This window comes from Phyllostomus discolor, chromosome 4, assembly GCF_004126475.2.
Source record: "Phyllostomus discolor isolate MPI-MPIP mPhyDis1 chromosome 4, mPhyDis1.pri.v3, whole genome shotgun sequence".
Taxonomy (NCBI): domain Eukaryota; kingdom Metazoa; phylum Chordata; class Mammalia; order Chiroptera; family Phyllostomidae; genus Phyllostomus; species Phyllostomus discolor.
Window position 1 is genome coordinate 116098037 of NC_040906.2, and position 6000 is coordinate 116104036.

Consider the following 6000-nt stretch of genomic DNA (forward strand, 5'->3'; position numbering starts at 1 on the left):
TCATTATATTAACAATTTCTGGACCATTTCTGGACAGACCTTCTATATAAAGAATCATTATTCTACAACCAAAAGACAAACAACCCAATACAAAACCGGGCAAAGGACTTCACTAGATATTTCTCCAAAGGAGAGCTATAGATGACCACAAGCGCATGGAAAGATGCTCAATATCATTAGTCATAAGGGAAATGTAAAGCAAAACCACAATGAAATACTAGGATAGCTACAAAATATTAAAAAAAAACAAGTATTATGGATATGAAGAGACTGGAACCATCGTACATTGCTGGAAAAGATAAAAAATGATTCAGGTGCTGTGAAAAACAGGCAATCCCTCAAAAAGTTAAACATATAAGAACCATATGATGCATCAGTTCCACCTCTAAGAATATACCAAAAAGAAATGACAAAAAAAATACTAAACAAACACTTACACATGAATGTTCACAGCAGTACTATTGACAATAGCTGAAAGGTGGAAATAACCCAAATGTCCATGAACAAATGAATGGATAAGCAAATTGTGGTATACACATACAATGGAATATTATTCAGCCACAAAAAGTAATACAATTCTAGCCCTGGCTGGTGTGGCTCAGTGGACTGAGTGTCCTCCTGCAAACCAAAGGGTCACCAGTTTGATTCCTAGTCAAAGCACATGCCTGAGTTGTGGGCCAGCTCTCCAGTAGGAGGTGCATGAGAAGCAACCACACATTGATGTTTCTCTCCCTCTCCTCCCTCCCTTCCCCTCTCTAAAAATAAATAAGTAAAATCTTTTAAAAAAGTAATGATATACTGATACATTCTAGAACATGGATGAATCTCAAAAACATAATGCTAAGTGAAAGAAGCTAGACAGAACAAGGTCACACATTATTCAATTCCACTTATATGAAATATCCCAAATCTGTAAATCCATAGAAACAGAAAGCAGACTGGTGATTGCCAGGGGCTGTAGGATGGTAGTAATGGGAACTAACTGTTTAGTGGAAACAGGATTTTATTTGGGGGTGATGAAAATGTTTTTGAAACTGGACAAAGGTAATGGTGACACAACATTGTGAATATACTAAATATCACTGAATTGTTAACCTTAAAGTGGTTAATTTTATGTTGTTTGAATTTCATCTCCATCAAAAAAGTAAAATAACACTTGAGATAGTTAGAATAATGGTTGCAATTTCAGAAAGTAGCGACTGGTAGAGGACATATGAGGGTGCTTCAAGAGTATTGGTCATATTCTATGTTTTGATTTGAGTGTTGGTTACCCAGGTGTGTTTGCTTTGTGAAAATTATTGAGTTTAACACTTGTGATATGTATGCTTTTGTTTTTATATGCATCTTATCCTTTGATATAAAATTTTATTCAGAGTAAAAGGTACTATATGATCCAGTATAAACCTAAGAAAACTGAAAAACACATGTCCATGCAAATACTTGTTCACAGATGTTCAGAGTGGATTACTAATAATTGCCCAAAAGTAGCAATAACTCAAATCTCCATCAACTAGTGGATAAACAAATATGACATAAAGTGAAATATTATTCAACTATAAAATACAGTGAAGAACTCATACATAGTATCACATGGATGAACCTTAAAACATTCTGTTAAGTGAAAGAAGCCAGTAACAAAAGACCACATATTGCATGAATACATTTATATGAATTGTCCAGAACAGGTAAATCCAGAGACAGAAACAAGATTGGTGACTGCAGTGACTTTAGGGTAGGGGATAATTGGGAATGTCTGTGTTTTTTTGTTTAGCATGGTTATGGAAATGTCCTGGAATTAGATAGTGGTGATGGTTGCATAATATTGAAGATATTAAAAACTAATACATTGTACACTTTAAAATGGGGAATCTTATGTGACATATAAAGTTATATTAATTGTATTTTTAAAATATTTTTTTATTTATTTTTGAGAAAAGGGAAGGAGGGAAAAAGATAGGGAGAGAAACATTAATGTGCAAGAAAAACATAAATTGATTGCCTCTCACATCCCACAACCCAGGTATGTGCCCCGACTGGGAACTGAACCAGCAACATTTTAGTCCACAGGTCAGTGATCAATCCACTGAGCACACCAGCCAGGACAGTATTTTAAATATTTCATCATTCAAAATATATGTGAACTCTACATACAAAAGAAGCCAAAAGGGAAAAACAATATTCTAACAGATACTCCCTTTCCCCCTTCCCATCTCCCAGATCAGCACATCTTAGAGGTGGACTTCAGATACCACTAGACAACAGAGGTCTAAGCAGCACACCAGGGGCTGGTTAGTAGATGAGTTAGTTAGGAATGAAAGCTGTGACCAGTACTCTTGACTGCCCCCGAGCAGAGGAATGTGGCAGCTGATGAGAAACAGGTCTTGGTCTGGAGTAAGGGAGAGAAAGTGGTGGTGACAAAGTGTTAGCAGCCCTGGCACCAGTCTGATTTCCACTGCTTCATCTACAGATTCATGCCGTAGGAATGAGTAGTCAACGGATATAAGCTCAGCAGCAAGAGCCCCTAAGACACTTCTTACCCTTTACTTATTTCATTGATGGTTTTGGTTGTACATTTTCATTTGTAGTATTATGAGTATTCCCAAAAGTTACCCAAACCATAGATTTACTTGGGCAGTGAACTAGACTTCCAAGATACTGAAAGTACCTGGATTCATATATCAGGAACAAAACTTGGCTAATATTTTTAAGGATATATCTGGAGCAAGGGAAGCTCAGATTTAAATAAATCTAGAGTTTTAAAGGACTTAGGTACTTCTGGCCAAGATGGAGGCATAGGTAGATACACTTTGCCTCTTCACACAACCAAAAGAAGGACAACAACAAAGTTAAAAACAAAAATAACCAGAACTGCCAGAAAATTGAGCTGTATGGAAGTCCAACAACCAAGGAGTTAAAGAAGAAACATTCATTCAGACTTGTAGGAGGGGCGGAGATGGGCAGCTGGGGTTGAGAGGGTGCATGGCAAGGCAGCAGCCAGAGGACTTGATGGGCAAGGCAACAGGCTGGCGGACCCATATAAGTGTGTGGATAAACTGGGAGGAACTGGGGAGCAAGACAGACCACACAACCCAGGGTTCCAGTGCAGGGATATAAAGCCTCAAAACCTCTGGCTGTAAAAACCTGTGGGGGTAGCAGTGGTGGGAAAAACTCCTAGTCTCACAGGACAGTTTGTTGGAGAGACCCATAGAGTCCTAGAATGAACACAAGCCCACCCACCTGGGAATCAGCACCAAAAGGGCCCAATTTGCTAGTGGGTAGCAGGAGAAATGACTGAAAGCCTGCCGAGAGCCGAGCAAGTGGCATTGTTCCCTCTTGGATCCCTCCCCGACATATAGTGCCACAACACAGTAACATGGGTTGCCCCACCCTGGTGAATACCTAAGGCTCCTCCCCTTAAAACATAACAGGCACATTGAGACAAAAAAATATGGCCCAAATGAAAGAAAGATCAAAGCTCCAAAAATAGAACTAAGCAATGAAGAGATAGCCAACCTATCAGATGCAGAGTTAAAAAAACCGGTAATATGGATGCTCACAGAAATGGTTGAGTATGGTCACAAAATAGGGGAAAAAGTGAAGGTTATACAAAGTGAAATAAAGAAAAATATACAGGGAACCAACAGTGAAGGGAAGGAAAGCAGGACTGAAGTCAACAATCTGGAACAAAGGGATGAAATACACATTCAGCCAGAACAGAAAGAAAAACAAGAATTCAAAAAAAATTAGAGACCTAGGACCTTCGGGACAACTTTAAATATTCCAACATCTGAATTATAGGAGTGCCAGAAGAAGAGGAAAAGCAAGAAATTGAAAACTTATGTGGCCAAATAATGAAGAAAAACTTCACCAATCTGGTGAAGGAACTAGACCTGCAAGTCCGGGAAGCTCAGAGAGTCCCAAAGAAATTGGACCCAAGGAAGCACACACCAAGGCACATCACAATTACATTACCCAAGATGAAAGATAAGGAAAGAATCTTAAAAGCAGCAAGAGAAAAAGAGACAATTACCTACAAAGGAGTTCCCATAAGACTGTCAGCTGATTGCTCAAAAGAAATCTTGCAGGCAAGAAGGGGCTGGAAAGAAGTATTCAAAGTCATGAAAGGCAAGGACCTAATCCAAGATTACTCTATCCAGCAAAGCTATCATTTAGAATGGAAGGGCAGATAAAGTGCTTCTCAGATAACGTCAAGTTAAAGGAGTTCATCATCACCAAGCCCTTATTATATGAAATGTTAAAGGGACTTACCCAAGAAAAAGATTATCAAAAATATGAACAGTAAAATGACAACAAACTCACAACTATTTCAGCAAATGAACCTATAAAAAACAAAAACCAACTAAGCAAACAATTAGAACAGTAACAGAATCACAGAAATGGAGATCATATTGAGGGTTACCAGGAGGAAGGGGGAGGGGGAAGAATGGGAGAAAAGGTACAAGGAATAAGAAGCATAATTGGTACTTCCGGCCAAGATGGAGGCATAGGTAGACACACTGTGCCTCCTTGTACAACCAAGATAGGGACAACAACAACTTAGAAACAGAATAACAACCAGAACTGACAGAAAATTAAACTGTATGGAAGTCAGACAACCAAGGAGTTAAAATAGACCTCTTCATCCAGACTGGTAGGAGGGGCAAAGTCAGGCAGCCAGGCGAGGGTCGCAGCGCAGAGAGCAGAGAGCTTTGGGACCCAGCGCCTAAGGCATTTGGGGTGTGCAAGACCACAGTGGGTGGACCCTGGGCTTGCAAGCGGCAGCTGGCAGATCTCGGCTGAGGGGTGGCAACTGGCAGACCCAGCGAGGCAGCAACTGTGAAGCAAGGTACTGCGGGCAACCCAGGATCCCAGTACTGGGAAATAGAGCCTTGGGGCACTGATTGAAAACACCTGTGGGGGTTGAGGTGCAGGGAGAGACTCCCAACCTCACAGGACAGGTCATTGGAAAGTCCCACGGGGTTCACACTGGAATTTGCACCAGAGGGGCCCAGTTTGCTCAGGAGAAGCAGTGGAAGGGACTGAGGTCCGATGGAAAGTGGAGCAAGTGCCCTTGTTCCCTCTCAGATCCCGCCCCCACATACAGCATCACAACCCAGCAACTGGGGTGCCTTGCCCTGGTGAACACATAAGACTCCACCCCTCATATGTAACAAGCATGACCAGACCAAAGGAAAAAAAATGGCTCAAACAGAAGAACAAATGAGAGGCCCAGAATCAGTACTTTTAAGCTACTGAGAGATAGCCAACCTATCAGATGCACAGTTCAAAACACTGGTGATCAGGATACTTACAGAATTGGTTGATTTTGGTCGCAAATTAGATGAAAAAAATGAAGGCTATAATAAGTGAAATAAAGAGAAATGTACAGGGACCCAATAGTGATGGAATGAAAGCTAAGTCTCACATCAATCGAGTGGACCAGAAGGAAGAAAAAAAACAACCAACCAGAGCAGAAGAAATAAGAATTCCAAAAAATGAGGAGAGGCTTAGGAACCTCTAGAACATCTTTAAACATTCCAACATCTGAATTATAAGGGTATCAGAAGGAGAAGAGGAAGAGCAACAAGTGGGAAAGTTATTTGAACAAATAATAAAGGAGAACTTCCCCATTCTGGCAAAGGAAATAGATTTCCAGGAAGTCCAGGAAGTTCAGAGAGTCCCAAAGAAGTTGGACCCAAGGAGGAACACACCAAGGCGCATCATAATTACAAGAGCCAAGGTAAAAATGAAGGAGAGAGTCCTAGAAGCAGCAAGAGATAAGGAGACAGTTACCTATAAAGGAGTTCCCATCAGACTGTCAACTGATTTTTCAAAAGAGACCTTACAGGCAAGAAGGGTCTGGAAAGAAGTATTCCAAGTCATGAAAGGCAAGGACCTACATCCAAGATTGCTCTATCCAGCAAAGCTTTCATTTAGAATGGAAGGGCAGATAAAGTGCTTCCCAGATAAGGTCAAGTTAAAGGAGTTCATCATCACCAA